The following is a 9352-nucleotide window of genomic DNA, read 5'->3' on the forward strand; positions in this document are numbered from 1 at the left end:
CTTTTTTTTTTGAGGCAATATAGGCCAGGAAAATGTCTTTTCCGATATTCTAGAACAAAAAAACGTATTTTTAGGTTATAAAAACAAGAAGTTCAAAAAATAAAAAAAAATGTATTTTTTCTAAAGAGGTTAACCCATGGTTTAGGTAAAAAAATGGCCGTTTTTCCAACTTTTTTTTAAGGCATTAAAGGCCAGGAAAATGTCTTTTACGATATTCTAGAACAAAAAAAACTTCTTTCTAGGCTATAAAAACAAGATGTTTAAAAACCCATGGTTTTTGTGCAAAAAAAGCCATTTTTCCAAATTTTTTTTTTAGGCAATATAGGCCCGGAAAATGTCTTTTACGATATTCTAGAACGAAAAAACGCGTTTCTAGGGTATAAAAACAAGAAGTTCAAAAAGTCGAAAAATTGACATTTTTCCAAAGGGGTTAACCCATGGTTTTGGTCCAAAAATGGCCATTTTTTTAACATTTTTTTTTTGAGGCAATATAGTCCAGAGAAATGTCTTTAACGATATTCTAGAATGAAAAAACGCCTTTCTAGGTTATATAAACAAGAAGTTCAAAGTCGAAAAATTGACATTTTTTTTAAAGGAGTTAACCCATGGTTTAGTACCAAAAATGGCCATTTGTCCAACTTTTTTTTGGAGGCAATAATTGCCAGGAATATGTCTTTTAGGATATTCTAGAAGGAAGAAACGCCTTTTTAGGGTATAAAAACAAGAAGTTCAAAAACTCGAGAAATTCACATTTTTCCAAGGGGTTAACCCATGTTTGTGGTCCAAAAATGGCCATTTTTCCAACTTTTTTTGTAGGTAATATAGGCCAGTAAAATGTCTTTTAGGGTATTCTAGAAGGAAAAAACGCCTTTCTGGGCTATAAAAACAAGAAGTTCAAAATATCGAAAAATTAACATTTTTCCAAGGGGTTAACCCATGTTTGTGGTCCAAAAATGGCCATTTTTCCAATTTTTTTTTTAAGGAGTTAATGCCCAGGTAAATGTCTTTTACGATTTTCTAGAACGAAAAAACGCCTTTCTAGGCTATAAAAACAAGAAGTTAAAAAAGTCGAAAAATTGACATTTTTCCCATGGTTTTGGTCCAAAAATGGCTATTTTTTCAACTTTTTTAAAGGCATTAAAGGTCAGGAAAATGTCTTTTACGATATTCTAGAACGAAAAAACGCCTTTCTAGGGTTTAAAAACAAGAAGTTTAAAATTGACATTTTTTCTAAAGTGGTTAACCCAGGGTTTTGGTTTAAAAAATGGAAAAGAACAAATTTTAGACCAGAAAAGTGAAGTTTTTAAAACGTCCGAAAAATCGAATTCTTTAAAAGTGTTAATCCATGGTGTTTGTGAAAAAAGTGAGCTTTTTACCAAGGCAAAAAAGATCGTTTTTTCAATATTCTGGATAGAAAAGAATACTTTTTAGAGTAGAAAAGGGATTTTTTGTAAAATGTGTAAATGATCGGAATTTTTTAACAGGGTTAGTCCATAGATCTTGTCAAAAAAACTATCCTTTTACCATGAATGCTTTTTTGGCAAACTAAGGAAGAAAAGATCGCTTTCATTCTTCTGGATAGAAAACAATAAATTTTAGACCACAAAAGTGAAGTTTCAAAAACGTCCGAAAAATAGTATTTTTCAAAGGAGTTAGTCTACATTTTTTGTCAAAAAATCGGGCCTTTTAACGTGTGTTTTTTTTAGGTTTACCAAGGCAGAAAAGAATGTTTTTTAATATTCTGGATAGAAAAGAATACTTTTTAGATCAGGTAAGGGAAGTTTTAAAAATGTCCCCAATATTGGATTTTTCAAAGGGGTTAGTCCATGTTTTTGTCAAAAAATCCAGCTTTTTACCATGTGGGCTTTTTAGGAAAACCAATGCAGAAAAGATTGTTTTTGAATATTCTGGATGGAAAATAATACTTTTTAGAGCAGAAAACTGAAGTTTCAAAAATGTGTAAAAAATGGCCGTTTTTTAATGGGGTTAGTCCATGGTTTTTTTCAGAAAATTTGAACTTTTTACCATTTGCGCTTTTTTGGCAAACCAAGAAAGGAGAGATCGCTTTTTAATATTCTGGCTAGAAAATAATACATTTTTGGACAAAAAATTGTGGTTTTAAAAACGTCCGTAGAATTGATCTTTTCAAAGGAGTTAGTCCAAACAAAGAAAGAAAAGATCGCTTTTTAATATTCTGAGTAGAAAAGAATAAATATTAGACCAGAAAAGTGGAGTTCCCAAAAGGTTTAAAAAATCGAATTTTTCAAAGAGTTTAGTCCATGGTTTTTGTCCAAAAATTGAGCTTTTTACTATGCGGTTTTTTAGGCACACCAAGGCAGAAAAGAGTGCTTTTTAATATTCTGGATAGAAAAGAATCAGCTCAGAAAGGGAAGTTTCAAAAATGTCCGAAAAATCGGGTTTTTCAAAGGGGTTAGTCCATGTTTTTGTCAAAAAATCGTGCTCTTTACCATTTTTACCAAGGCAGAAAAGATCTTTTTTTAATATTCCTGATTGAAAAGAATACGTTTTAGACCAGATGGATAAAGTTTCAAAAAAGTCCGAAAAATCGGATTTTTCAAAGGGGTTAGTCCATGTTTTTGTCAAAAAATCGTGCCTTTTACCATTTTAACCAAGGCAGAAAAGATCTTTTTTTAATATTCCTGATTGAAAAGAATACGTTTTAGACCAGATGAATAAAGTTTCAAAAATTTCCAAAGAATCGAAATTTTTCAAAGCGGTTAGTCCTTGACTTTTTTAAAAAAGTGAAACTTTTTACCAAGGGTGCTGTTTGGGCAAATCATGGCAGAAAAGATAGCTTTCGGATATTCCAGATACAAAGGAACACATTATAAACCAGAAAAGCGACGTTGTAAAAAGGTCCACAAAAGTGTATTTTCTAAAGGAGTTAGTCCATGGTTGTTTTCAAAAAATCGACCTTTTTATTATGTGTGCGTTACAGGCAAACCAAGGCAGTAAGGATAGTTTTTTTATATTCTAGATAAAAAAGAATTCTTTTTAGAGCAGAAAAGAGAAGTTTCAAACCTTCGAAAAAATTGCAGTTTTCAAAGGGGAATTAGTCAATGGTTTTTGTCAAATAAAACGAGCTTTACCATGGGTGCCACAAAAGCCACAAAAGATAGTTTTCGGATATTCCAGATACAAAAGAACGCCTTTTAGACCAGTAAAGTGAAGTTTTGAAAGAGTCGAAAAAATTGAAATTTTCTAAAAGGGATTATTAGTCCATGGTTTATGTCAAAAAATCGATTCTTTTACTAAGTGCTCTTTGGGCAAACCAAGCCAGAAAAGATAGCATTTAGAGGTTTTAGATCGGTTTTGGCGCGAATTTTGAATATCCTTTATCCCTTGGACGTACAAGGGGGAGGCAACCCCACTCTAAGGCTGTGTTTTTTCTTGGAGGATAAAACATCAGCACCTGACGTTTTCAGTAGCTGTTTGTTTATCCCTCAGGCACATATTGAGATAAGTTCAGTAACGGTCAGTTTCTATGGTAACAGACACGACGTCATAAGTAGCAGGTGGTCAGGCCATTTTTGAATGAAAATATATGTATTTTCAACTTCTTTCAATAATAAAGGTAATTCTTGTGGCTAAAATCATGCAAAGTGCTTATTTATGTGTTATTTTATATTTTAAGCCCCCCAAAATTACCACTTCTTGCGGTTTAAGCTGATTTCGAATTCTTATGTAAAATCCAAGATGGCGGCCAAGATGGCGGCCAAGATGGCGACCATTGTTGGTCACGTCACAAGCCTACAGCAGCGCCACCACCCATAACATAATCTTGTTAAGAAGTTGGTTTTGGTGAAAATTTTGGAATTTCTTCGCCTTGACTTTTCTCGGCCAAATTGCTTTCACTTTGCTTGATGACCTCTTAAAGTGCTACTGTGATCAAATCAAGCATTATTTGTGTTTTACGATTTTTAGAATGTTTGATAGCTAATAAATACACATACCAAATTTGAGATCCTAGTTCTCACTGGAAGTCCGATTTTCTAAGCCGTGTTTTTCTTCAGTGGCGGTCCGCCATTACCGAAACTAAAAATGTCCGAGCAAAAGGGGAGGGATTGGATCGAGGTCGACGGGGTTGCCTGTGACGTCATCTTATCCCCAGAGGCTGAAAGAAAGGTTCTTCTTGGTAACTCTTCTTGGTCAGTTTCATCGAGCAAAGATGCCCTTGTTGCTACGTTGTCCAGGACTGCAGCAACAGTCTCCAATCCGAAAAAGGGAATTTCTTTGCACAGGCAAAAGAGCGCTGTGGAACGCATTTTTCGAACGTGCAGCGAGAACTTCAACCTCAAGGAGCTCTGTATTAATTTCACGTCCGATTGCTTCGAGAGGCAAGTTCACGTAAAAGACGCTGCAAGAACGTAGAAGAGGAATTCCCGGAGCAAATCCAACTATTTGTAAAAATAACGTACCTGGCAAGTGCAGTGTCATGTCCGCGAGAAGCCGGCTTATGGTGAGTTAACACTCATAGCCCTTTGACTCTTGCTTTGTGGGATCGTGTCATAATTTTCAGTTTGGAGCCGGGATAGAAAGGGCAAGATACAAATCATTAGTACGGTTTTTTTCGAAAACACAAACTTAAGTTATATACACACTGACGGAGAAATAAACAGAGATGTCAAGAAACGATCGCCCAATCTAGTATTTTGTTGTGTTTCGCGTAACTTCGCGGCGGTAAAAAATGTCGACCGAAAATTAGAAAAGGGGCTAATTTTTTAGTAGTCTGTTTTGGTCGTATTCGCTGCAGTCGCTGAACTCGTAAAAATCATTTATGGATACTGAACTGTGAAATCTTAGTTGACAATGAAATCATTGATTCAGTCTTCATTTTTCTGTAGGTGCAGTTCAGTGATCACTTTCCAGTATGTGAAGTTCAGTAAGACGCTCAATGACCACACAGTAGTTCAATAACCATAGCAATAGTTAAAAAAAAAAACGTATATTAAATTTGTTTAGTCTCTGTATTTTACTTTATTTAGACATTGTTCCTATTTTACAGTAAGTGATCGTAAGTATCACTGTTCAAAATTATCTTGCCTTGAGGCCTGCTAGTTCAGTTTTCATTTTCCTGTAGGTGCAGTTCAGTCAAGACAGAATAATTATATAGTTCAATAACCATACAGCTAGTAGTACAATAACCATAGCAGTAGTTCACAAATGGCACAGTTTCCCTTCATTGTAGGTAATTATTTGAGGGGGTTAGTTTGTTCAAACCACTTCCATCTTTGTATTTTATTTAGACATTGTCCCTCCATCATAGCCAGCCACGTCAAGTGCCATTGTTCAAAATTTTCTTGCCATGGGGCCTGCTGCTAGTTTGATATTTTTCCTCTTGCAGTGCTAGTATCTGGTCATAGCTTTACAGTGGAAATGCTTCCACTTGGTTATGTTTATGAGTAGTGTTGTTGCTCTAGATCCTGTTATCATTTTGGTTTGTTCCAAAAATTAGGCTGGTGGGTGGGGCCTTCAGCCTTGGATTTTATGATCATTAATTTGTATTTTGCGATTTATTTTGATAGAGTGCTCCAACTCCCTTTTCATCTTTCAAGTGTTATTTTTTGATGTTATAATTATTTAATGATAAGGGGTAAAGGGTACTCTTTGATTTATTTTGATTACTGACTGGTGTCACTTCAAATACTTTCTCATTTGGAAATCGCTCGAAGATGGTGAGAAAAAGGCTTGTAGTACATGATGCAAGAAGTGCTGCATTGACAAGGGACGTTTCTTTTGATGATCTTCTAATAAAGAGTATTACTGCTGATTGCTACATAAAGAAAGCCAGTTAAAGAAGCAGAGGGTGAAGGAGTTGGAAAGGACGATATAATATGGAGTGACATATGAAAAGACTACATACAATAGGAAAAATTTTTGAAGAATTATTCATCCTTTTCCATTGTCTATATAAATGCATTTTCTCAAAAGAGTTATTCCCTTTTTCATTGACTGTATAATTATGTACAATTTTTAAAACAATCTGTAACTGTTTTTTACTCTTTTCTGTTTGGTATTCATGTGATTTTTATTACATTTTCTTTTTAGGCTTTTTCCTTTTTTCACGGAACCAATGTATATATACAATTTCTTAAAAGAAGAGGGGACTGTTTTTTTACTTTTATCTGTCTGGTTTACATATTATTCATCTGCCTGTGCCAAGATATGGTTAGTCAAGGGGGGTAGCTGCCCAGCCATAAGTTGAAACTGTGCATCCAACCACCTTGCCTCAATGACCGCAGTTTTTATTTGTTTTGTCTTTCTTTGGAGAGCCTTTTGTTTTTCCTCCAGCTCCTGCTCTTCCTTTTAAATCTTGCATCACCTCTACTCCATGTAACAAACTTTTAAGTATAGTTCTTTGATTGATAACCTTGTAAACGTATGCTCATGTGTGCAGCCTGTCAGGAAAAACCTTATGTTATCTGAGGAGGAAACCTGAACCCTCCCAAAAGCAGAGCCACACACTTAACATGAACCTCGAGGGAGAGAGGTTGAAGTAAAATAACAAACTATTCTTAAAACTGTGAAAGCTTTGAACCCAGAAGTCATTTCATAAGAAGGTTGTATCACGTCAGTTATAATGGTATTTTTAAATTAAAACTGGTTATTGACCTGATTGGTGAATTAAGTTGTCATGTTATTGGTTCTACAAAGAGAGAAAAGCAAATAACAAATAAACAGGTCTTTTCACGGCTTTCAACTTTTGACATGGGCAAGTTAAGCAAAATCTGTTGGAAAGAGTGCCTTTCAGTCAGTACAATTGCCAAGTTTGAAAGTGATCTGTTGGAAACTATACAACAAGTATTCATCAAAATTGCAAAATTTTACAGACATTAATTATATGGTGGGGGACACAAACTTTCCCCCACCATACAAACGTCTGAGTGTAAATTTTTGCAACTTTGCAGAGCTCTATCTTCCCTCACTTAGGACCTAACACTTTTAAACTAGGCAGGTTAACTGTTAGACTTGCTACAAGTCGACCTCTCATAAGTTCTTAGTGAGCGAAGCAAGCTTCAACAAGGTCACACAGTGGCCAACCAGGAAAAAAAATGTAAAGGACTTTTAGAAAGTCTAGTTAACTGTATTGTAATGTGTTCATTCCAGTGGTGTTGACAGATTTTCCCTAAATTGTCCATGTCAAAAGCTGAAAAAAACAACGTGGCTCACTGTAGAACCAATAACATTGCCAGTTAATTGACCGATCAGGTCAATGATTGTCTATGATTCATCATCTTCAAAGCCATGATGTTCCCCAGTTTCACTTGGAAAGCTGTCCTTATTGCTTTGTAAGCACAACATGGGTATGGATAAGGCTTGGAACTTCCAACAAAATCCCAAACAAGTCAAGTAAATTGTCTGTAGAACACTGATCGGAGAAACCTATACAGAAGTAAAAAATATGTACTCAGTCCATCCCCAGTTTGGTCTTTTCTACTTGTTTGTATGCTGGACTCTTTGATTTTGTTTTTTATTGTACCTTGTTCTTTCTCATCATGCAGTAAGGTAAATGGTGTACACTCCTTGTTTTATTTTCTTTATTTTATATAGGAGTTTTGGGCCAATTATAGTAATTTTTTCCAGGGTTCTAGAAAATTAATAAGAAAAAAAATAAGTCTATACTGCTAGGAGTTTATATTTTGTTCGTCAACAAGGGTTTGAGTATAATTCAACCTTATTTACCAAATAAATAGATATTTCAGGTTCACCTACAAGACACCCAGGTGAACAACATATGACTTCAACAACTACAGCAAGAGGACGAATAACAACAAAATAAACAACAAGGAGTATATAAATTACTCTGATTCCGTTTTAAGACCTTGAGTGAACAAATTTCGGTAACTTTTTCCAGTTTTCGTCTTCAGATTAAGCGATGCAACTTGAAGAAGCCACCGGTTCAGGCAAACATCCTGAAAACTGGGATGATTGATCTTGATGAAGAGTATTAAATGCAGTCACCTTCCCGTTCTACTTTACCCATACTTCCCTTACACGGTCCATTTCTTTGCAGCAAATACACTCGTCCGTTTTGGTAGTGATGGGACCTGATGGCGACGGACCAGTTCGAACAAGTGCACTTAACAAACAAAAAGAGACATGTGCTCCGTTCAGTATTGTTTTTATTTCACAGAGTTAGAGAATTTAGATACTTGTACTGGGTTCCCTTCTGCTGTCAGCAAATTACATCACAACAGAAACGCAGTACGATGAAAAAAAAAAAAAAAAAAAAAACGACAAAAAAACTTAATCGGAGTAATGCCTACCATGCGCCTATTTCACCAGTAAAATGTCTTTGGAGCTCGAGATTACGATCTTCTTCAAGAATCACGCTTTCCTCGAATGCGGCGGCTGCTTCTACGGTCGCGTTTGGCTCCAAATCCTCATCGAACGGGATAAAAGCAGTTCCATTGCCGTCCAAAATATCTTTCTGTTCGACTGTTTTAAATCAGATCTGTCTTTCGAAGAAATGGATGAAGAACACGGAACAGACGACAACACAATAACACGCTAGAAGTAGTTGTAGCGAGATGGTGGTGAGTTTTGGGGATAAGATGACGTCACAGGCGACCTCGATCCAATCTCTCCCCTTTGACTCGGACATTTGTTGTTTATGTAATGGCGGACCCATTTTTCCCACTTTCAGACATCTTTCTTGTGGGAACCGCTTCGTCAGATTGGTCTGAATTACATTTTTTCGTGAAGTTTTAAGTCCAAACATTAAGTTCGAGCCCAAAAATTTCTTTTAGAAAGACTGCGATTTTCGTCGCAGTAGCACTTTAAGGGTATTGCTGTTTCTATGGATATTGCTTTCACGGGTAATTTGCGATCGTGTTCGCTCTAATACCTCTGTCCCATGCGTTCTGTTCGGTAGTAACTGATGGAAACAAATTACAGTGCCGGTTACGGTCAATATTTCATTTTCTAACAATATTTCTGTGCTTCGTTCCATTTACTTTAGCTGTAACTACTCGGCTATTACCGGTATCAACTCAATAAAAATTAAGTTGCTTAAACGTGTATGGACCTTTTCTATGGCAATCAAAAAGGCCACAGGACCTGCTTTTGGAAAACGCCTCCGCTGTAACCACTTGTTGTAAGACTTGTGATTGCATTCCGTTTGAATTTGTTTCTACTTTTCTTTAATGTACCTTACCTAAATTGGTTCTGTCACAATATCATGAAAAATGATTACTCCGACACTTTAAAGAGTACTTTACCTCTCACATTTTTTTAACACCACAAACCTGCCTTGTAGAAACCAGCTTAAATAACCAATTGTCGATTTATTTTACGAAGAAAAAAAGCTTCCTACAGAAAAGAAAAGACA

General features: G+C 35.7%; 1 long non-coding RNA gene across 1 annotated transcript; it reads right to left on the reverse strand.

The window, feature by feature from the left end:
• Nucleotides 1–6889: 6889 nt before the first annotated feature.
• Nucleotides 6890–8549, reverse strand: LOC140944223 (uncharacterized). Its single transcript, XR_012166684.1, has 3 exons — nucleotides 8289–8549; nucleotides 7844–8101; nucleotides 6890–7404 (listed from the first exon to the last, which is right to left on the reverse strand). It is a non-coding gene; the product is annotated as an uncharacterized lncRNA (long non-coding RNA).
• Nucleotides 8550–9352: the final 803 nt, after the last annotated feature.

The sequence above is a fragment of the Porites lutea genome, chromosome 7, assembly GCF_958299795.1.
Source record: "Porites lutea chromosome 7, jaPorLute2.1, whole genome shotgun sequence".
Classification (NCBI taxonomy): domain Eukaryota; kingdom Metazoa; phylum Cnidaria; class Anthozoa; order Scleractinia; family Poritidae; genus Porites; species Porites lutea.